Source organism: Ochotona curzoniae, unplaced genomic scaffold (assembly GCF_017591425.1).
Source record: "Ochotona curzoniae isolate NIBS_2020 unplaced genomic scaffold, NIBS_Ocur_1.0 contig_4645, whole genome shotgun sequence".
In the NCBI taxonomy this organism is placed as follows: Eukaryota; Metazoa; Chordata; class Mammalia; order Lagomorpha; family Ochotonidae; genus Ochotona; species Ochotona curzoniae.
Genome location: NW_024466353.1, coordinates 2686292 through 2711047, shown reverse-complemented (window position 1 = coordinate 2711047; position 24756 = coordinate 2686292). Strand labels below are relative to the sequence as shown.

At 42.1% G+C, this 24756-nt stretch overlaps 1 long non-coding RNA gene across 1 annotated transcript in view; it reads left to right on the top strand.

The window, feature by feature from the left end:
• Nucleotides 1-23648, top strand: part of LOC121161159 — a 59330-nt gene extending 35682 nt beyond the window's left edge. The window contains exon 4 of the long non-coding RNA XR_005884645.1: nt 23058-23648. This is a non-coding gene — a long non-coding RNA (uncharacterized LOC121161159). The remainder of the gene's footprint in view (nt 1-23057) is intronic.
• The last annotated feature ends 1108 nt before the right edge of the window (nt 23649-24756 follow it).

The window sequence follows — 24756 nt, the reverse complement described above, 5'->3', positions numbered from 1 at the left end:
GACATGGGTATCTTAAATACTAGGCTCAAAACTCACTTCTAAATTTATCTTTTAATTCCATTTCTCCATAAAAGTTTTGAACAACTTTCTTAAGTATGGGCTAGCTTGTTTTAATGTAATGCAGATGTACTTTCAGAAACTTCCAAACTATTTTCCAAAATATTGTTGCCACTTCTGATTCCCATCAACAATGTGTGAGTGGATTTAATGGCTTCGCATTCTTATCAGCACCCGGTATTGTCAATTTGTTTAATTTTTAACATTTTTGGGGGCATGTTGTGATATATGATGGTGGGTTTAGTTTTTACAACCCTGAAGATGCTGGTGACCACCATCTCATGTCTCAGATGCGTGTTTAGTGAAGTGCATAGTCAAACATTTTGCTCATTAAAAACATTAGGTTTTTTGGTTTTGATTTTACCTGGCAAAGACCTCTTACATTTTCTGGACACTAGTCAATTTTCATCTATCCATATTGCTGTATTTTGTGGTAATCTAGAGCTGTCTTTTTACTTTAACGTTGTAAAAGCTATTTGGATTTGCTAGGTTCTTTGAATTTTCTTATACATTTGTAAACTTATAAATGAATTTATGAAGATAGACAGTTTCAATCTTAATGTCCTCTGGTAATTTTAACTAGAATTGTGTGAAATCCAAATATTAATCTATGGAGAAATACTATTATAAATAATGTTGCCTTTCAAATTTCAATTTCTACCTGTTCATTATGTGTAAAATATAATTAATGTATACAAGTGAATTTTGTATCCTGTGACTTCACAAAGCTGCCTTATGAATTTCAGCCATTTTTCATAGATTCTTCAGCATTTTTTTAAAGATTTATTTTTATTATTTTTTTATTGGAAAGGCGGATATACAGAGAGGAGAGAGAGAGGAAGATTTTCCGTCCGATGATTCACTCCCCAAGTGAGCACAACGGCCAGAGCTATGTCGATCCGAAGCCAGGAGCCTCTTCTGGGTCTCCCACACTGGTGCAGGGTCCCAAAGCTTTGGGCTGTCCTCGACTGCTTTCCCGGGCCACAGGCAGGGAGCTGGGAGGGAAGCGGGGCTGCCGGGATAGAACCGCCGCCCATATGGGATCCCAGGCGTGCAAGGCGAGGACCTTAACCACTTGCACCACCGCGCCGGGCCCGATTCTTCAGCATTTTTTTAAGAAAGAAGATAATGTCACTAATACATGAAGGGATGAAACACAAAAACAGAGGAAAAATAAGCACAAAAATATCACAGGACCATCAATTTCAGTAAATCCAATAAACTAAAGAATGTTAAAGGAATAATATTAATTGGAGGGCCAGCTTTCTGGAGCAGCCAGTTAAATTATTGCCTATGATGCTGGCAGCCCATATTGCAGAGCTGCTTCAAGTCATTGCCACTCTACTTCCAGTCCCACTTCCGACTAACATGCCTGCAAAGGTTGCAGGTGGTCCACACGCTTGGGCCCTTGCTACCTACAGGGGGAGATGTGGACGAAATTCCAGGCCTGGACTTTGGCTTGACCCAGCCCTGCCTGTTGCAACCGTTGGAGTAGTGAAGCAACAGATGGAAGATACTGGTCTCTGTGTCTTTACTTTTCTAATAAATAAGTGAATAACTTTGATTAAAATACATTAGATAAAACATAATCTGAGCAAATTTAGCACAGATGATAAACATGAAAAATAATGAGACCCAACTTCACAGTAAACCATTTTTATTCCAAATTACACAGAATAACAAGAAGCATTTGCACTCAAGTCACCATTTTTAATGTGTAAATGATGTTTTATAAAAGTAATCTTAGCTGCTGTTTAAGTATAGCTTTAGAGATCCAATTGGTTCAAATCAATTCAATTGGTTCCTAGCTCTGTAACTTTGGAAATAATAAAACATTTGAATCACTTATTTCATTCATGAAATGAAGGAAATAATAGTATCTGTCTAGAAGCTTGATAGTCACCTAAGAGGCTTTATTTAGGGGTCTCGTTATGTGTCTCCTGTCAGGTTTTAAATGCACTGAAGTTCTCCCATGGCCAAGTTCTCTCTTCACATTAGTTTACAGTGAGCCCAAATCCGAGATGCAACGTAGGTGCTTAGGGGGTCCTTCATTCCAGCAAGGTAGGAATAGGAGTAAGGGTTGGGAGGGAAACAAGAAGCGAAAGGTCTCCTGCCATGGCGGCAGGATGGAGGGTGCTAGGGCAAGGGCAATGGACAAGATGGAGGAGGACAGGGGAGAGCAAGAAGGGGAAAAACGTAAGGGGTCACCAGGTGAGCCTGGAAGGGGTAGGCGCATGGGGAATTGGTCGGGAGGAGGGGCTGTGGGTGAGCCCCAAGGGACTGAGATCATCACAGGTGGTTGGAAGGTGGGCAGGGATTAGAGCGAGGGGCCGTGAGAGAACGGTGGGCGAGGTTCTCAGGTAAGACACCATTTCATTGGTGGATAACCAGAAAGGTGTGAGTGAAAATGGCTAAGGCCTTCAGGGCCCACGTTTGAGCCACTCCTCACATCTTTGCTCTCTCTCTTTTTTTTTTTTTTGGCACATTTTGTGAGGTATCAATCCAATGCTAATTTCTTTGTAATTATTACTCATCTCAAAGGGAAAACTAGCCGTTTGTTAAAACACAAGCCACCCACCCAACCAACCACATTGTGGTTAAGAGGAGTTAGGAATAACGGTCAAGTGCCTTATGCCCCTAGCTGTGTGCCATAGTCAGGCTGTTTCAACTTTCTCTCCTTCTTCACCCCACGTCACCTCCTGAGGTCTCCCTTTGCTAGAACACTGCATGGGGACTCCCTCCCCTCCCCCCTTTTGGAGAGAGCTAAACATTAACACAGAAAACTGTCATATTCTCTCTCACACACACACACACACGCACACGTACTTGCCACCTACTCTCTTCCCATGCCACCTTGCCACCTCGCAGGCATGTACCCATCAACGTGGCTCATCATCGGTGCTTTTTCCTCTGCATTCGGAGTTGCCACTCCAAATCTTCTTAAGGACATCCCACCATGCCTCCTTCCTCCAGCGGTCTCGTAACACGCACCACAGCTCAGTGCTGTAATCAAAGGAATTTCTAGGCTGTTAGAGATGTGAATCTCTGGGGAAACTGGCAGTGCTCATAGAGAGCCCCGAGGCAAGTGTGGCTGTCCCTCATCTCAGCCTAGACCTCCCAGTGCTGGCAGAGAGACCCATGTGTTTGTGGCTTGTGGTTGAGGTTGTAACTTGTTGCTTGTCTCACTGAAGATCATTTCCCTCGGTTTGGTTGTTCTGTTTGTTTGCTTGCTTGATTTTGGTAGAGTTCGAGGGAGTGGAAAAGAGTAGAATGTATTCTGCTTCCCCTTTAACCAAAATCTTCAGAAAGATTTTTTGTTGATTTTGAGTTTTCACATGGATGTGCCCAGACATGTCAAAAATAACACGAGGGAAGTGCGGCCGCATTCCTTCTTTCTCCCACAATCGTTTCCCTTCTTTGGTTTATCCCAACTCTGGAAGAGGCACCGTCACGCCTGGAAGCTTTGAATCTGAAACCCTGTAGATGGTCTTGTCTTCTTCTCGCTCGGACACACACACTGGTTGTCACATCGTGTCTGCTTTCTCTCTCCCCTGGTTGGTTTCTCAGTCGTCCCTGGCAGTTCTAAAGTGTCTCCACTTTGTAGTGGCTCCTGCCTTCCAGGCTGGCCTCGGCGCTGGGAGAATTGTGTGGCTGTGTTCAAATGCTTGAGAACAGAGGCCAGAGAGATTTATAATGTGCACGGTACGTGACTGCCCCACATCCATGCTGAAGCAGCCTCAAGATAGTCACAAGCACTTCTCTGATCATGCTTCCTTAATATTACGTAATCCTTGGTAAGTTTCAAAAGATCTGTTTATAAGGAGAGAGAGTGAATGAGAGAGAGAGAGGATGTACTCGAATGAGCGAGCTGGGTCAGGCTGAACGCAGGAGCTCCACATCTGGGTCTTGTTGGGTGTAGACGGCAGAGTCCTGCAGCATCACCTCTCTCATACATGAACAGGAAGCAGCACGGGAAGCCGAGCAGCAAGGACTCGGTTCTGCACTCTGATAAGAATTAAGCGCTGCTTGAACCCTTGTCTCACAGTGCTCACCCCATGGCTTGCTCTTGGTAATGAGATGAAGCGCACACTTTTGTTCTTGAGAAGAAGGATATACTTAACTCTGTTTTGAAAAGTAAGGAACAAACAGTACTTATTTCCTCACCCCTAGGGAGTTTGCCTATGCTTTAATGGTGATGACAGGAGGGTGGGGTGCTCCTTCAACTTTGGACTCTTTCAGCCAGCACACGCTAACAGGGCACATCAACAAGGAAAATAGTCTCAGGTTGTCAGAGAAAACTACTAACAGAGGACACCTAGTGGCGGTTTGTAGAAGTTCACTTTCATTAGCAAATATGTTCAAATGCTGTAGCACTTGGTATTCCAATGTCTTGAAGCTAAATCCAACACAGGCATGATAGGACCGCAAATCAAACCCGATGTTGAGGCTGAGACAATGGTCTACTTAGGCTATCAGTTAAATCTTTCGAAACAACCTCCGAATTCTTAGTGGCTTGCTGCAAGTTCAGTTTGCACCCTCAAAACGGTGCAGATGGTCAGTTGGTGATTTCCCAGAAGACACTAAAAGAAAGGGAAGGGGCTGAAGTGGTGGTATAGCGGGTTAATTCCCTGATTGGGGTGCCTGCATCCCACATAGGTGCCCATTCTTGTCCTGGCTGTTCTACTTCTGATCTAGCTCCCTGCTCACGGCCTAGGGTCGGGGGGAGATGGTTCAGACCCGTCTGTCTCTGCACTCGTGTGAAACACCTAGAAGAAGTCCCTGGCTTCCAGCTTTGTACCCACGGCCCAACTTGGGCCATTGTAGCAATCTGGGGAGTGATCCATTCAGTAGAAGACCTAATCTGGGGAGTGATCTAGAGAGTAAAACATTTTTTTCTCCTCTTTTGTCTTTCCCTCTCTGTAAATCTGAGTTTCAAGCAGAATATATATATTTTTTTTAAAAAAGAGACTTGATCATATGGGGAAGAAACTTACTTTATTACTAAGAATGTTCAGCATCATAATGATGACACTTTTTGAATAAAATGAAACACAGCTCTGTACGTTGAAATGGATGTGGAATAGATTGCTGCATAATAGTGCCAGGATTCCAGCTAGATAGCAAAGACCTCGGTGACTCGGCCCATAGTGGCCCAGGAAAGCAGATAAGTGGCTATGGTCTACGTTCTGCTAAGTGAAATAATGTAGTCACAGAAATCCAAATTACCATTAGTTCACTGCTAGGTGAACTGTAAAAAAGCGTATCTCATGACAGCCCAGAGTAGGGGTTGTGTTAGGGTTCGCCGTGTTAAGATTCTGCCTGCGATACTGGCATCACCTGTGAATGCCAGTTCAGATCCCACTGATCATCCACTGCCTCTCCCACTCTCGACCAGTGTACTCGGGGAATTGCTACAGGATGGCCCCTGCCATCATGTGGCAAACCTGGGTGGAGTTCCAGGCTCCTGGTTTCAGCTTGGCCCATCCCTGAGTGCTGCAGCCATGAGAGAGTGAGCCAGTGGATGAAAGATTCTCTCTGTCTTTGGTTTTCTTTTCCCCTGTGTAACTCTGGCATACGAATCAATAAACAGTAGGGAGAGTGAGGAGGTAAGAGAGTGTGGTAAAGGGAGCTTAACAGGCAGAGCAAGCTGCAGTGTTTTCTGTTGAATAGCAAGCTGAATGGAGTTGACATTGTTTCAAAATAGAAGATTTTTGATGTTCTTCATAAAAAGAAATGGTAAGTGTTGGAGCCAATGTGTATGTCAATTACTCTAATTTAATCATGGCACACTGTATTTGTACCAAAAACATTACATTGTCGCTCATTAAAAATCTGATATGAAACTTGCTGTGTTTCATGGAGAAAAACACCTGAAAAATAGCAGTAGGAAAAACCTGTGGGAGACTCAAAAAACTCATGGGAAAAAAAAGTTTATTTGGGTGCAAACGTCTTTGAAGTCCATGCATTCAGAGGGGTTTTGAAATGTTTGTGAAAGATGCCCCATACGAAAATAAAAATGGTCTGCATGCATTCCAAATAGTTTTGGTGACAAAATGCTCCTATCATTTTATTTCATACCTGCACCAACTTTCTGAAATACTCTTACCCTATTGGGTATAACGTGACACTCATGTTTGGATGTTTCATAGCCAAAATTATTGTAAAGAACCTTATAGGAAGGAACAACTCTAAGCCAGAATTTGGAGAAAAGCCTTTCTAAATGTTCCAACTGTGTTACTTTAGCTCTCTGCAGGGTACATTCAATTGAGGGGAGAGGAAGAACTGGTAACAGCCATCATTATTGCAGGCTTTAGGTAATTGGCCTCAATTGCTAACATAATTTTCCAATTTTATGTCAAGCAATTCTGCAGTCTCTTAATTGAATCAACCAAGAGAAAATCTTTCTGTCTTTTGGGGGGAAGAAAAAAAAATCAATAATCAACCGTCAAAGCTGAACTAAGGCAGCATTCCATTCCCCGTATTTTCATAATGAGAACACTTTATCAAATACTGTGATCAAGAATGAGTCTTCTAAATGACAAACAGCCTTGGAACATGGTGACGTCTCAATTACCATGACTGGGGCGTGTGCTCACTATGCCAGCATCTTGGCTCTTCCTGTTTTCCCACAGTGAAAATCGAGTGTATTATGTGAAATCTAAATTTCACCGCCACCTTCCTTCACTTAGAACAACTTTCTCTGTCTACCTTCTGTCCGTGGTGGAAAAGACTCAAGAAAAAAAAAAAAATCTAAATCCTTGTAAGGACAGTGAACCTGAAATCCCCACTGGCCTTATCAAGGGAGCAGCTGCTGTTTTTGATAGATTCCCCAGGTGAGACAGAGCAGAACTTACTCAGCCCTGCTCCACACGGGAAAGGATCTGGTAATGCCAGGAAAAGTGATGAAGACATTACTGGGCAGTAAAGGAAAACATTTCCTTCCTCAATGTACAATTATGCTGTTTGGTCCCTGAAAATGGGCACCCTTGCTCAACAGACTCATGTGCTTGATTGAACAAATTCAATAGTTGAAGAAGTAGGAGAATTTGCTCTTTAGAGTATGGAATTTCTGTACTGTGCATTTTCACTAAAGCTTTTGAAAAATTCCTCATCTGCGTCTTGGTGCTCAGATGCTGCAATGCGAGTGTCTCAGTGGATCAACCCCAGCTCAGCCTGGGCCTGGAATCCCGTCCCTCTGAGTTGTTTCCTGGAAGCTTTGATTTGCCCGCAGCTGAGTGAATTGGTTTGCTCTCCGCCGTCTCCCCTTCATGACATGCTGGAGTGCATGCAGTGGTACTGCATTGTGTGTGTAATCTTTCTTTTACTGACTAATGGCTCTAACTCAACTGAGAAGTCATGTGGGAACTCAGATATGCCGAAGAGGTTCAAGTTCTTCCTTTTGGGTGAAAATTCTTGACATAATGAAAAGAAGATTTGTATCCTGAGGGTGCTGAGATTTGTGGTAAAAAATCAATCTCCCATCTGTAGAATTGTGAAGAAGAGATATATGCTAGCAATATACGATAAGTATATGTTCTCCCTGACATGTGGAAGCTAAAATAAAAGAACAAGTCAAAAGCAAAAATAAAACAGGAAACAAATACCTGTGTGCATCAGTATGGCTGCAAGTGTAGTGTTGTCCAACTGTTTTATATCTTTGCCAAACCAATGATTAAGAATGATATATACTGATGTCATGCCCTGCTGCAGAAAAAGAATATGTCAGCCTGCAGACGGTATGTGGTGCCATAGCAGAGGAAAGAGAGCAGAACCAACTGCTCAGCTACCCCTGGCAATCACTGAAAGCCAATATGCGGGTGAATGGAGACGCTGGGGTGAACTATGTCAGCCCGCGGGCCTTGAAAGGATTTCCTCATCCTTGGATCAACGAGATTGACAGCATTTCAGATCTATCAGAATCGCTTTAGCAGAACTGTCAGAGCACGCTCCACATGGGGGACCCTGGGATGACATCAGGTGATCTTTCCCCACCCCTGGGTGCTATGGTAGTAGGGAGGCTGGGTGGGGCTTCTCTCCTTATCTCCCCCTTCCCCCAGGTAGAGGAAGAAGGAAAAAAATTAGAAACAATGGCCTCACCCACTTTCTTCCTTATCCTCAACCCTTCCCACACTGATCAACTACGTAAACATCATCAAAAATAAATAAAATAAAAATGATATATGCCATAGTTTTTGATGATCTGCAATTACTTGAAACGTTACTGTATTTCAAGTACCAGTTGTTTTGAGTATAAAGTACCAAGTACCAGTTGTTTTGTTAAGTAATAATAGTCAAATTCTTTAAAATATTATTCCACCAGCAATGAACAAGTGGAATTTGAAATTAAAATCATTATTGTTTACATTGTCATCCTCAAATGGGGAAAAAAAAAAGCTTATATGTGAAACAATATATATATTTGGAAAACTATAAAACATCCTTAATAAAAAAAATATCAAAATACCAAAAGAGGCCAAAATAAATGGTCATGGGCAGGAATTCTCAATGTTACCAAAATGTCAAGTAAGTTATTCTTTAAATTCAGTGAAATACCAATTAAATGTTATTCAGCATTGTGTGTCGTTGGGAACTTATGGATTAAAGCAACAGCAAGCTACCCCTGCATACCTACTAGGATAATCAAATTTGAAGAGTGACAACACCAAATGGAAAGAAGGGTATAGGAAAGCAGCAACAGGGAGACATCGAGGTGTTGTCCTTTAAGCTCCCAATGAACTTTCCTTTTACAGAGGTCTGTCTGCAATGACTTCTGTGGTAGGAGTGGTAGTAACAGTGAAAATAATCCTCTCAAAAATAATTTCTCATACTCACAGGTTAGTTTAGAGGAGAGAATTTTTGAAACCTTGTCATGCTAATAAAAACTTTCTGTCCAAGTGGTTAAAAGTCAATGTCTAGTTAATGTCCTGATCATTATGCTAATACCATTTGCCTCAAGTTTATTCAAAGTTGTTTTTCATTTGTAAGACCATTAATTATGCCTTGGGCTGTAGTCCTCTTGTTTGTAGTTTCACTGGGTTTTAATTATCCACAGTCAACTATGCTCCTATCATATGGAATGGAAAATTCTAGAAAGAGAAAATGCACATTTTTTTTTTCAGCTACATTCCATTCTGAGTAGTGTGATGAAGTGTTTTGCTCTCCTGTTCCAGCTTCCCCCACCCCCGTCTCGAGGTCGGGCACCGTCGTTTTGTCTGGAACATTCAGGCTGTGTTTGATACTCATGCTTTCTTGACGGTCAGCTTGACTGCTGTCAAATCGCAGTTAAGGAAACATTTATTTTACTCAATAATAGCCTCCTAAGTCAAGCGCAGTGATGCTGGTTATCAGAATATGCTTCCTTTATGCAAAAAGATTATGCAAAAGGAAAAAGTTCTCCTCTGAAGAACAACATCATGTGTGGAAGTTGTGAGACTTGGTGTAAATTCGTCCCTCATTATGCCCATGTATCAACAAAACTTCATTCTAGGTATGAATGTGTGAGAAAGAAGCTGGTGTGTTCCTAGTTCGGTTCTATATGCAGGTTCTGGCGTCTGCTGGGGAACTTGGAACACATCCCTTGCAGAGAGACGTGTCTTACTATACTAGTGACTGGTGTTGAAATGAAAATGATGTAAGTTCAGTGAGGTTGGAGACTTGAGTTTACCTTGATTACCTCCAGAGATGACTTTGAGTCTTCTTTGTAGTTGTGGATAATGTTTTTCTCTTTGCTGGAAGAAAGAAACAAAGGGTCTGATGGCTTCAGAAAGAATGCATCACATTTAATTTTGCTTCAGAAAAAATATATAAAACTAAAGCCTCAGAGGAACTATCTGCCTCAAGTTCATTTGCTATTTTTAAAAAATCTGACTACAAACTGGCCCATATATGTAGACTGTGGCTCCCAAGAGATTTTGAGTTGTATGTACTTTTACTTCTTCTTTTTAAAAAGATTTATTTATTTGTATTGGAAGGGCAGATCAGACTTATGGAGAGAAGGGAAGACAGATAAAAAGATCTTTCATCCAATGGTTCACTCCCCAAGTGGCCACAGTGGCCAGAGCTGAGCCGATCCAAAGTCAGGAGTCAGGAGCCTCTTCCACGTCTTCCCCCTGGGTGCAGGGTCCCAAAGCTTTGATCCATCCTTTACTTTACTGCTTTCCCAGACCACAAACAGGGAGCTGGATGGGGAGCGGGATAGTGGAGCAGTCAGGATATTAGCTGGCATCCATATGGGATTGTGGTGTTTGCAAGGTGAGGATTTAGGCACTTGAGGTATCATGCTGGGCCCTTGACTTGTATACAAAAAGTAATAGAGAAGAGGAATACAGGATTCCTACCATGTGACAGTGGTATTGACTCAGAGAACAAGATAACAGAAAGCAGTTTCCATGTCTGCTCTTTAGAAGGAGTCATCAGCAGTCTCAGATGATCTCTCTGATGAGACCTGGAGATGCTCTTTCTTTAAGGTCACCCTTCTCCACACTGCTGCTTGTGCTGTTTCTGTGCCCAGCCTGCTTCCTTAGCCCCAGTTGGTGGTTGTGGTCTTCATGGACAGCTCATTGTCAGCCTCTCACTGACGCCTTCCATGGACATGTTGGACGGAAGTTCTTTCTGTTCCGTAAATGTCTAGAGAACATAGGATCTTTTACTGTATTTATTTACAGCAGTCTCTGACTTCCTATGTTGCTATTTACATACACATTTTAGCTCCTCCACTTGTAAATTCTTGCAAGAAAGGAAATTTGATGTGTTTCTCATCATAACTTAGAAGATGTTCAAAGAAGAAGTGATAATTACTCTTCCCGTGGGCAGATAACCAATACTGCTTTTCACCTGCAGCATCCTACCCAAATATCACTGATATCAAAATGTCAACCGTTAGTGATACAGTTCACTGGCTTGAGCACTGTAGACATTTGCATAAAGACAAATGTCTGAAACTATTATTATTATTCTTATTAATTAACTAATTGTTAATGAGGACTAATTTACATGTAACTAAGTTATGTCTAGGTGAAGCTCTTAGCTAGCGGGAAATACAGGTCCACTCAAAGAGATAAAAAGTTGCAGTAAATAGTTTTCCAGATAATACTTGGGTCAGTCTAGGACTGGACATTTTGTAAGCCTTGTTAGGTATAGATGAAGAGCTTCTTGTAAGGGAACATTTTTCTAAATAGTATTCTGTTCTCCAACCTAATTACAACATGGAATTGCTCAAATGAAAGGTCTTCCTGGAACTCGGTAAGAATTGGCAAGTTTGATTCCTTCAAACCTTTTCGAACTGGCTGGAGCATTTGTTCGGAAGCAGCTAGATCTGTCTTCACCACATTAAAACATCCTTCCACCAGTTCATGGCAGGGAACGGTTGTTAGGGCAGCCTTGCCGATTAAGCCCACTTGGGGTTTTCAAACCGAAGCTTCCAGCAGTGGCATCTGTTCGCCATCATCTGAATCTGTGGTCATTTTCCTGAAAGGCCAAAGATGGCCAATTCATCCTGAGACTGGAAATCAATATGCCTCTAACCTCATGTGGCCCAGATTTTATGAATAACATCCATGGTTTCATTCAGAAATGTTCCACCTTGCTTTAATTCTTGGAAAAATCCGAGATCATTGCACACTCCACTTTCCAGATGGTCCTGTCTTTAGCTGGCATTCAACAATGAGTCAGGAGCCTGTTGGTCAGAACAGTCCAGGGGAAATATTCCTCTTAGTGCAGAGAGGATTCTGACCATCCCACCAGATGTGAGGGCAAAGACCTGTGCTCAGAGGGAGATGACTGACACGTCGAGCAATGGCGGGTGATTTTGAGGTCACACAGCCTGAATTTTTTTTTTTTTCAGTGAGGAGAGGCCACAGCTGGGATTCATTTCCTTGTGGCTGGTGCATCTTCAGCTTATATAGTGTGAGATGCTTCAGATACTGTGAATTGAAAGCCTGGAATGGCACAGCTGCTTGCTCCCTTGTGCTGTGTTTATATTGTTTGGTTTCTGATGCTCTTTCAGATAAGGCTATTTTCTAATGATGTATAATCATCACAGCTGCATCAATGACTTTTTTGCTATGTACGGCGATTTACATCTCTAATTCCTTTAATCTTCTTCACAAACACATATTATTAATGGAATGACGAAGAAACGATTTCTTTCCTATTCATATTTTGTCTGTTTCTAAATCGGGTTGCTTGTTTTGTTGTCATTGAAGTTTTGGAGCTCTTTATAGAATCTGGATATTAGACCTTTGTTAGATGCATGGTTTGTAAACGTGATTTCACCAGAAGACACAGGATGTTCGGTATTACCAACCATCAGGACAGTACAAGCAAAGCCATAGTGAGGTATCATCTCACTTCAGTTAGAGCAGCTAGTATCCAAAAGTCTGAAACTAGCAACTGCTGAAAGTTTGTGGGGGAAGATATTCCCTAGTGCACTGTTGATGGGAATACAAATTGGCACGACCATTATGGAAAGCAACGTGGGTACTCTTCAAGAAACTGAAAATGAATTTACTATGTAACCTAGCCGTCCCATCTCTAGGAATGTATCTCAAGGAAATGATGTCACCTTAAAAATGAAACACCTACCCTCTATGTTTAGGGTAGCCTGGTTCACAGTAATGGAGACAGAGAATCCACCTGTCCATTGATGAACAGGTGAATAAAGAAAATGTGACTTACAGAGTGATGGAATACTACTGACATCTGTGACACAATGGGTAGACCTGGAGATCGTTATGCCGAGTAAAACAAATAAGGCACAGAAGGGCAAATGCCACAGTTTCTTTCTCCACTCTTCTTTGGACGGGCATCTGGGTTGTTTCCGTGTCTTTGTTGTTAGAGATTATAGATCCTTTATATGCAGTTTTTATTTGCTTTGGGATAGTTGGGTCATATGGCAGGTTTATTTTCAGTTCTCTTAGCACTTTCCATGCTGGCTTCCCTAGTAGCTGTACTAGCCTACACTCCCACCAACAATGAAGGAGGGTGCTTTTCTTCCCAGATCCACAGCAGCAGGTGTTGTTAGTAGAGTTCTGAATGTAGACCTACCTCACTGGAACTAGGTAGAACCTAAATGTGGTTTTCATTTGTATTTCCCTGACAGCTAGCAAGCCTGAGCACCCATTTCTTCACAAGGTTGTTTGTTTCGCTGTTGTTGAATTTCTAAAGCTCTTTGTGAATCCTGGATATTAGTCCCCTATCAATTGAATAGTGTGTAAATATTTTCTCCCATTCTGCTGTCTGCTTCTTCCCTTTGTTGATCATTTCCTTTGCTGTACTGAAGCTTCTTAGTTTGATGTAGTCTCATTTGTTTATTTGGCTTTGGCTGTCTTTACTTTTGGTGACTTTTCTAAGAAGTCTTTCCCAATTTCTATGTTTTAGAGAATACTTCCTTGTTCTCCTCTAACAGTTTGATGATTTCTGGGTGTGGACTTAGGTTCCTTGATCCATTTAGAGCTGATTTTTGTATAAAGTGTCAGGTGGGAGTCTTGCTTCTTACCTCTGCAGACTGCTATCCAATTGTCCCAGCACCATTTGTTGAAGAGGCCAGGCTTTCTGTGGTACATATACTCCATTGAATGCAACTCGTCCATTAAAAAGAACGAAATTCTACCATTTGCAACCAAATGGTCCAAACTGGAGACCATTATGCTTAGCAAAATAATTCAATCCAAAAAGGACAAATATCATATGTTCTCTCTGATATAAGGTGACTTTCATGCAAAAATGTAAAATCAATAGATATATAGATAAACATGCATGTACATATAGCCATCTAGAAGAACTATATAATAGAAATGATCATATTGAGATGTGAAGATACAATGCAGTATACATCTCTACTTCCAAATCAGTTATGGATTCCCAATGACACTGTTAAATATATCTTAACAGCAGAATGCTGGACTCTGCCGTTCTCCATACCTACAATGTCAGGATACACTTACATAACAGAACGATACATTTAACTACTGTTTTCTGAAAGACTATATTATTGTAATAAAATATGGAAAACCAGTGGGGGGGCTGATGGGAAATCCCAGAACCTTTGGAACTAGATCATAAAATCAATTAATATTATTTTTAGAAGGCAAATGCCATGTATTCTCTCAGATGTGGAAACTACTATGTAGAGAGTAAAAAAAGGTTTCAATTATTTAGTATACATCTAGTTGTAAGTTTGGTTCTTACTATCTACATAATAATAATAATACATCCTTTTTTACTTCATGATCATTGTCACAAATTCCATTATATGTGACTATTAATGTTTTTAGACAAAATAATGTACATGTTTATATATGATATCTTTGTATGAAAAGAGTATAGCAAAGTGTTAAAGATTGTTATATCTTTTTTAAAATTAAAAATAATTCGAAGGAACACAGTTTCCACCCACTCAAGAATTCCGAGATAGAGTAAGCTTTAGGTGGGACAGTTGAGTGGCATTATATTTTGATGGCAAATCCTGTGCCAGCCAGATATATTATGACTAGCTTATTTTAGTCTGTCGCTTGCCTAATTGTTTCTTTTAGAAAATTATCTTCGCTTAGAAAGAGGAGAGACAGACAGGCAGACTGAATTCTCCCATCTGCTGGTTCACTCACCAAATGGGGCCAGGAGTATGGGACTCCATCCAGGCCTCCCACATTGGTAACAGTGACCCAAACACTTGAGCTATCGCTGGCTGCTTCTCAGGGTTTCCGTGAGCAGGAAGCTGGAATCAGTAATGGAGCCCAGACTTAAACCCAAGTACCCCGGGAATGGACATGAACATCCAAATGGGTCACAAACTGCTGCTCCAGATGCCTGCCCCTGATTCATGATCGTGTCATTTGATGAGAAATGTAGATTTTCTTGAAATCAACCTTGTTACACTCTAAGGACGATTACTGCTAAGGACTAAGAAATCACTGTCTGCTGTCAAATATTCAGTTGACATATATGTTTTTTCTTAGATGCTTTAGGTTTACAAGGCACAATTTACATAAAGTAAACATTACCCTTTTCAGGGCACAAACTGTCAGTTCTGTGGAATTATCTCCAAAATCACAAATTGGAGCAGTTCCAATATCCCCCAGAAAGTTCCGCAAATCTCTTTTGTGGTCTCTGCTTCAAGTGACTGGGAATTACTGGTTTATTTTCTGGAAGTTTTGCCTCTTTCAGAATCTGATATAAAGGAAATCTCAAAAAGTCAGCAGCGTTTTGAACCTGGCTGATGTCACAAAACATAATGCATTTGGGCATCCCCTATCCAGCTCTGGTGCTAGTAAAGCTGCTGCTTTTATTGCAAGATTAAAGCTCTGAGTTGTTGCTAAAGAGCATCAAATTGAAGGAAAATTGCATATCTGGCTTTTGTGACCATGAAGGAAATTGCTGCGAACCTATGCCTGTAAGGTTCTTAACATTTAAAGTAAGAATAATTTAGGGCTAGCCTTGTGGCATAGTGTGTAAAGCCACTGCATGTGCAAGGCCAGCATCCCATGTGAGTGCTGGCTCATGTCCTGGTTGCTGTCCTTTCTTTTTCTTTTCTTTTTATTTTTTATTGGAAAAGTAGATATACAGAGAGGAGCAAAGACAGAGAGGAAGATCTTCTGTCCGATGATTCACTCCCCAAGTGACCACAATGGCCAATGCTAAGCCAATCCAAAGCCAGGAGCCTCTTCCGGGTCTCCTATGCGGGTGCAGGGTGCCAAGGCTTTGGGCCGTCCTTGACTGCTTTCCCAGGCCACAAGCAGGGAGCTGGATGGGAAGCAGGGCCGCCAGGATAAGAACTGGGACCCATACGGGATTCCAGCGTGTGCAAGGCGGGGACTTTAACCACTATGCTATCGCGCCGGGTCCGGTTGCTGCCCTTTCAACTCAGCTCTCTGCTAATGGCCTGGGAAAAGCAGAAGATGAGTCCCCTGTCACACATGTAAAAGAACCGAATGAAGCCCTGGGTTCTTGGTTTAGACCTGGCCCAGTGCCAGCCGGTGTGGCCATCTGGGGGAGTGAACCAATGGATGGAGGAGTCCCCTCTGTTTCACCCTCAAAATTCTGTAAACTTGACTTTATTTCTAAGTAGATAAATAGTCTTTATTAATCTTTAATAATCTTAAGGGGGAAATGAATTGAAGATCTAAAAAATCGAATTTCTTAAGAATCAACATTTGCCAGAAAATTGCTGCTATATGATGCGTTGCATCCACTGTGATAATTTACACATTAGACACAAATGCAAAACCATGAAGCAATGCACCAGTTTTGTGTAAGCGTAGGCTCCCATTTTCCTCAGGAGCTTCTTAATATCATACGCAGCTTTCATAAGAAGCTGCCACACTGGAGCCATTAGCTACTTGGCTGCACGCATAAACACGGACTGAGTAAACATGTACGCAGAGATCTGCCCCCTGTGAGACTCAGCCAGGCACAGGCTGAGGGACTTCCACACATGAGACAGCTGGAGCATGTCCACGAGTGGGTGGGAAAAGCTGACGCATCGTATTCCTCCCGTGGGCACTACACAGTGTCGTCTGCAAGGAGCACCCAGAGTTAGCGTCTGTCTGGGGTGAAAGCATGCACCCTGATTCTACCATCCTCCAACTCCCAGTTTCTCCCTGGAAGAGTTTGCCAGAATCCTCTTCCAACAGTTGCTGCTGCTTGCATTCAGTTCAATTTTTGTTTTTGTTTGTTTGCTTGCCTGTTTGTTTTTTTTAAATTATTTACATAGGGGAAAGAAATTTCATGTATATCTTTTATTTAAAGGAAAGGTTTGCAGAAAGAAGGAAGGACACACACACACACACGCACACACACACACATGAAACAGGTCTTCTATCTGCTGGTTCACTACCCAAACGTCCGTAATGGCCAGAGCTGACCCTATCTGAAGCTAGGATCCAGAAGCTTCTTTCTGGGTCTCCCATGTGGATGCAAAGGGCCAAGGAGTTGGAGCATTTTCTGCTGCTTTCTTAGGTCTAGACTTTTATAGCTCCCACCAAGGGCTCTGCATCCTAACTCTGAGTTCTGGGAGTGGAAGAGAGTGAACATAATTGAGTCTTTCCCAAATGTGATTCTCAGAAGTGTTTTTAATTGTGCACACATGCACCGCCTGGGGCTACACGACCATGGAGCAGTGTACAGAGCGGTGGAAGTACCCAGCATGCAGTTTCTCCCCGCGAGTTTCTCTTTTAGTGGCTGCATGACGGGATGACCTGCTGCTCATCTACATCAAGGAATCAATAGATCTGATAAACAATAGTCCTCTGGGAACCAGACAGCAGCTCAGCGGTTCACAAGCCTTTGTCCCCAGCTGGCCTCAGCAGTAAATGCAGGTATGAGTTTGTCCACACAGAGAGCTCCACAACTTTCGCAGCTCCTACTCAAGGGACTGACATCTTGGTCCTCTGGCTCTGGCAGTTGACAGGGCTTTGTATTCCTGAGGCTTCCTGGACTACAGAACAGGATGGACATGTGATGTGCCTGCTTCCAGTTGCTCTCCATGCAGGACTGGAGGGGGCGGCTTTTATGAGAGCACAAACAAGGTGTATATATATATATATATATGGCTCAGGCAAGAGTCAGCAGGCAGAGACCAGTGGATGATCCCACTTCTCAGGGAGGCAGCTCGACCTCTGGGGAACTTGCTTGAGGTCAGGGAGGCATGAAGCTGCAGCTGTTTGGCATACAGAGGATCTAATTCTGAGCATACAGTGGATCTAATTCTGTAGAACATGGGGTAGCGCATCAGCTTGGTCTGAGAAAGCATGAGTACCTGACTCTGAGTCCCCAGGGAGGCAAGGTACCACATCAGATGTGGAGCATTGCAGTGGCTTGCAGGTGGCCTTCTGCCGTTTGGTACAGTGCAGGAGGAGAAAGGCCTCAGGGTCAGAGGATTGAAATGCCTGATGATCCCTGCAGCGCAGTGCTTCTAATCGTGGCTCCACCTAAAGATGACATGGTGCTCTGCCAGCTTCCGCTGTGGGCATGTAGGGGACTACTGCAGCTCTTCCATTTGGGGGGTCGTACCGCCCTGTGAACTCATCTGAGTCCCAACTTAGCTTGGAGTCTGAGATCTTCCAGAAACTCCTGTAGAGCAGACTTCAGCTTCAATGCCTACGGTGAGGGTGAAGGATTCGGGGAGCTTCTTACTTCAAGAAAAAGCCCAATCTCAGGTTCTGAGATTAACCTTGGCTGAGGAATAGAGGTGCTGGAAGCAAGATGTCTCGTTGGTTGTCTTCAGCCATCCTCGGGTTCTCCATACCACAGGAGTTTTGCTGCTCCTTTGCTGTTCTCGGATTCATTGTTTTTCTTGGTGCAGTTTTGGGAGGTGCAAACGCTGGAAGCCTCTCGTTGGCCGTCTGTGAGCTCACGCACGGCTTCTCCCTGTTTGCTTTGTAGCAGTTAGGATAGAACCTGTCTAGATCTGAGTGTTGCTGTTACTGCTTTGTGTTCTCTGAGCTCCTAAGATCTGTGGTTTGTATACTTTTGTGATTTTATGTAAACTCAGTGTTTCTTTAAATATATTTTCTTTCCTCCTCCCTGACTCTCTTCTATTCCTCATCCCAGTTACATGTAGGCTAAATTGCCCCATGTTTTCCCACAGCCATGGACCAACCCATTCTGTTTATGTTTTCTTAACAGCTTTATTGGGATAGCACACATATCAAAGTGTGCAACACAATGACTTTTCACAAAGTCACAAATTTGCAATTTGAGAACATCTTTGTTTCTTTGTCATTGGCTTCTTTCACTTAGCAGTAATAATTCAAGCTCATCCACGTTATGACATCTGTCAATATATCATTTCATCTTCTAAATAAACCCTCTGTATTTACATGCTACGGTTTATTCATTCCTCAGTTGCTGGACATTTCCCACTTACTGTCTACTGCAAAGAATCTTCTATATACATTCCTGTACAAATTTTATGGGCACATCGTTCTCTTGGACAAATACCTGAGCAGAATTGCTGGATCGTGTTTAATCAGTTAAGAAAGGTCAGGTTTGGACCCAGCGCAGTAGCCTAGCAACTAAAGTCCTTGCCTTGGCGCTGGGATCTCATATGGGCACCGGTTCATATTGCTGGCAGCCCCGGTTTCCATCCAGCTCCTGACCTGTGGCCTGGGAAAACAGTTGAGGATGGTCCAAAGCTTGGGACCCTATACTCGCATGGGAGACCTAGAAGAGGTTCTGGGCTCCTGGCTCCGGAATGGCTCAGCTCTAGCCAGTTGTGGCTGCTTGCGGAGTGAATCAATGGACAGAAGATCTTCTCTGTCTTACCTCTCTGTATATCTGACTTTCCAATAAAAATAAAATAAATCTTAAAAAAAAAAAAAAGAATGGCCGTGTTGCTTTCCAGAATGACCTTGTCTTTTTGTATTTCTCCCGGCAATGCATGAAGATTCCTATCTACATCCTTAGCAACACTCTTTACCATCTGTCTGTCAGTCACAACTAAACTAGTGGATGTCAGACAGTATCTCATAGTGTAATTTCTGATTTATAGTGTGCTTTTAGCTAATTCTGTATCTTCTCTGTTGAACTGTTGCTATGGCCCAACATTTTCCCCATATCGGCATTCATGATGAAATGTACTTGCTGCTCCAACAATATTAAGGGCTGGTACCTCCATGAAGCGTTTAGATCATGAAGACTCCACACCATGGATGGGATTGGTAACCTTGACAAGGGCACGTTCTGCCCATTCTTGCCCTCTCCTGGCCCCATTAGTTCTATTACACGAGGAGCAGTATCTCTTCTTTCTGGAGGATGTGACTTCCAAGGCACCATTTTGGAAAGAGAGGCAACGTGGCCCCAGACACCAAACCTTCCTGTCTGACTTCTTTGTATCCAGGAGCGTGAGAGATGAATTCCCAGCCCAAGATGCTGTTATAGCGGCACAGAGCAGACTGGGACAACTGTATAAGCGGGTCTTTTCCCAGTATTACAACCAGGTTCTTTGTCTTTTCATTGTTGAGTTGTACATTGAGCTTTCAGGCAAGATCACACAACACACACACGCACACACACACACACCTACCTTTCTCTATATCTGCTTGGGTAATTTCTGTTAACTTGAAGTTCATTGATTTTTTTTTCTTCTGTTGCATCAAGTCTGCTGAGGAGCTGGTTGAAAATATCCATGTTCTCTTTAACCACATTTTTATGTAGAGTTTCCATTGTATAGAATGAACTAAAATTCTGCATTTGTTTCTGGATGCAGTCTGTCTTCCCTCTAGATTGATTAATATTCCCAATCACATTAACTGCGGTTGCTTTAAATTCTCTGTCTCATCTTTCTAATATGTGCAGTGTCTGACTCTGGTTCTTCTGTTTTGTTTCTTGAAAGTCTGGATTTTCTTCTTGTTTATTTCCTCAAGATACTCAACTGAGAATCAAATTGTGCCTATCATCCAGTGTCACGTTCAGATCCTCTCAAAATACTTCAGATTTTCTGTTTGTGATTCTTATCATGGGGTTCGTGGCAAGGCAGATCATCTGTTACTTCCATATTAAAGGCCAGTGCACTTCATCTTTGGCCATGACAGTTCATCATCTCTGTAACTCCAGCACGGTAACATTAACATTGCAGACATTTTTTAAATATAGTTTTTTAGATAAGGTAAACGACTTTTATGTATTTCCTATGAGCAGATTTAAGAGCGCAATTTTTACTTGACTCGCTGAATTTTTAGTCTATTTGTAGAAGAAATGCAGAACAAATTTCTAGAATAAATGAACAAATGAAGTTATCATGTAGTTTGGCAAATCATATCCTGAACAAATCGAAGGTATCTGAGTTTCCCTGTTGTACCAGCCCCATGTTTTACATGTGGGTTTACAAATGGAGAGCTCAGATTGATTCTGTGTGTTTGAGTTATTTGTGTTTTATGGCTGTTTTAAAGACATCACTGAAAGGAATAAATGCAAAAAACATAGCATTGACTAAAATACAAATTGAACAAGAATTTTGAGCATTGTTCAGGAAACATTTATGATAATGAGTATTTTTTTAAGATTTTTTTTATTTTATTGAACAGTCAGATATACAGAGAGGAGGAGAGACAGAGAGAAAGATCTTCTGTTCGCTGGATGGAAAGTGGGTCTGCTGGAATTAGGACCGGCACCCATATGGATCCTGGCATGTGCAAGGCAAGGACATTAGCTGCTAGGCTATTTCTCCTGGCACGATAACGAGTAATTAATTGAGTTAGTGTTTTTAGAGATACAGGTTGCTGATCTTGGTTACTTATAATGACTAATGTTTGCTCATTGTGTTGTGGCAACTGTTGCATTCGGTGATAGCTAGTATAGTTGAACTGGGTTGTTTTATGTTTGCCAAGAGCACAGATGACTTAATGCAACGTGGTGTTTCTGCATAACATTAATAGCATGTCATGTTTTTCTCTTTTGCTAAGTCATTTGCTCCAGTCAAGAAGGCTCATGGCTAATGTTGTATGTCCCTCGGTGGAAATTAACTTAAAACAGATCCAGAGTAACAGGAAGAGTAACTGTGTTAAAAATGAGAGGTGACCACTGACCAAGGAAAAATATTCTCATGGTTTGTGGGTAGCAAAAAGGCATCTTATTCCTGAATCTTACTAGGGTCTAAAAATGCGAGCAGTGCACCCATCGGAGACCACTCCAATCAAACCATTATAGATGAAATACCACTGGGAGAATGGAGTTTCTACAATTGAATACACATAAACAATGGCTTTCAACAAAATTCAAGTGAGATCTTGAATTAAAAACTAGAAATCATGTTCTTGTCGCAGCGTTTTCTCTCCCAATGAACCTAGGAACTCAAGGATTTTCAGAAGAAATAACCCCACAGTGGTAGAATGTCTACAAACTCCATTTTTTTATTAGTTGGGGTGATATGAAACAAAACTAAAGTAGAGCACTTTGTGCAAGCATTTCAAAGGTGTGGAGTCGCCAGCTTGTTCTGCTGTCACCTGAGACTGAGTAGAAATCTGGGAAAGGGCTGAATGAAGGGGGTGCTTTTTCCCCTTTCTTTTACTAAGGCTTGCATTCCTTCCGGTATTTGTTGCGTGCTTGTTTCCTAAAACCGGCAGGCTTTGTGCTCCAGTGGCTGATGCACTGACTTGGAGAATGATACCTGCTTTGTGAGGGTGTCCAAAACGTGTCCAAACATGTTCTGAAACAGCTTGAAATCATCTTAAGACCAGATTGCACAGACATTCTATTTTATGATCCTCTTAGAAGGAACCACAAGACGTTAGCCACTGCTCATTGCATTCCTATGCTGTGAAAGAGTTTTTGTTGCATCTGTTTCTGTATTTGGAAGAGTTCCCGAGTTTTCCCATCATTATTCAGAGTGACAATTCTTCATGCTCCGGTAGTGCCCTGCCCAGATGCTGCTGAACTCAGCAAATGCTTCAACATGCCTGGCACTGTCACTGGACCCTTTCATGCCCTTTACCCACGACTTGTGGCTGTGACCAGAATGGGCTAGCTGAGTTTTTTCAGTTCTGAGAACATGTGAATCTGGGAATCCACAAGTAAAGACTTTACAGTAAAGTGTCTGTAGGCAAACATTGCTGCAAACAGCCTATTTGCCACTTCATTATAGCATGCCCAGTAGCCCTCAACAAGGTCAGCCTATAGCGACAAGAACATACACTGACTTACTAGTCAACAGTCAGTAACAATTCTATACTTATTTGCACATTTTGCTTTTTTTACAGTTTGTAGTGTAAAATTGTTTTCATATTCTTAATTTTAAAAATCAGGAAAACCTAAATTATTTTAAAATCAAATGATACAACCATTTGTATAATAATTTGGTTACTTTTCACATTGTATTTTATTATGAGTATTTATGCTTTATTCTCAAACATTCTGTTACATTAAGTGTCTTGCTCTTCATGATGCTTTATTGGTTTGTCTGTTTCTTGGGCTTGAATGTCAAAATTCTAGCAGAAGTTTCTTGAATTCTTTTTGTTTTATGTGTTTTGAACTTTCCTCATTGCCTCCCTTCTCATTTTGATCCTCAGGCTCTAGGGGAGTAGAGTTGAAAACACACCAACAGTCATGGGATTTGAGTTTCTAACCAAGAGTTGCCTGATTCCAGACAAGACAGGAGAAAGGCTGCCTGCATGCATTGAGCTTGGAACTGGATAACAGAGTGCTCCGAATGGTGAGAATCCACTGGGTATCAGCTACTTTGACACCACTGAGAGGAGACAAGGGCACACCTCATTTGGAATTCACAGGGGGGACCTGCTTGTCTTATTGTGGCTTAAACCTTTAGCTCACACCACTGAGTGTAGGACAGCTGTGGCTTGCAAAAAGAGACAACCAAAGCCTTGAGTAACTGTGTTTGGTTTTACACTCCCTGTCCAGTTTTCCCTCTCCATTTGTTTCAGTAGCCGCCCCCTCTTGGTACTCTGAAACTTATGTTGATCCACGTGTTAGTTGTTTAAGCCTGCAAGTATGTTTCCCTGTATGTGATCTTCCACATTTTAAGGGCCCCTCTGACACCGTGAGCAACTTGCCTTGGCCCATACCTGCTTTCAGAGTAACTATGAATACCCTGATTAAGGTGCAATACAACCTTAGAATCACCTGTGCTGAGAGCATCCCACTCTTCCAGGGCATCTTCCCTTGCTGCTCTGGGATTGTCTCCCTCCCTGTAGGAACCTGCAAGGTGCTGCCAGCCCAGTGCACATGCTCAGTCCAGAATTTCAGGATGGCTTATATTCTGTGAATAAGGATCAGGTGCCAGTATGTGAGGACTGTATCCTCCCATCCTTTGGACCACCGAGTGACTATTCTAGGAAATATTTTTGCATCCTTCTCTTGAGGCCCTCAGTGCCAAAATTAAAGAATTCGGAAGTGATCTGTTAAATTTTCTCCTTCTTTGGCTTGTTTCACTTTTCTTATTGCTTTAATTCTGTGTTGAGGGGTCATATCCAGAATAAAATGCTTGTATCCTCACCCATGCCCGTATCCTAACCCCTGATTTTAGAGAACTCGAACTCAGATAGTGGGTGTAGAAATGGTCCTTAAATGCTAGTTCTCTGGATGTGATTTACAGTCAGGAGCTGTCACAATGACATTATTGCTGGTAAATGGAGAGGTGGTAAACTACAGTGTGGTCACAGTTGCCGCCATATGGTAACATTGCACTAGTAAGATGATTGTTGGTGGCGATTTGGAGGCAATGACCTACACTGGTGGTAGAGAAAGGTTTGGCCTGCTATCAGCTCTGAGCCAAATGTGGTCCACTAAGTTGTAAATAGAGTATTACTGAAAGAGCCATTTGCATTCTTTTACACTTCATTAATGGCTATGATACAGCAACATAATTTAATATTTGCAGTGGAGACCTTCAAAGAGAAAATATCCACTCTTCAGCCCCTCACAAAAAGCATGCATTGATTCCTAGTGCACCTCATGGGTTAGCCTCAAACTGGACTCGTGATTGTGTGCTCCAGAGCTGCCAGAAGCGTGGTGATGACCCTTGATTAAAGCAACCCAGTGTGCTCATTGAGATAAGTGGTGTTTTGCAACCACGAGTCTGTAAGTTGTTTGGAGATAAATGGTAATTGCAAGTCAGTGCTGCTCGGTAATGTAACATACACTCTATATATTTTCGGTTTTAAGACTTGCTGTCGACTTCCCTGGTAACTAAGGAATTTCCATGCTTAAGGCTCATTGCATGTTTTGGCTGTGCGTACAAAACAACCTGCT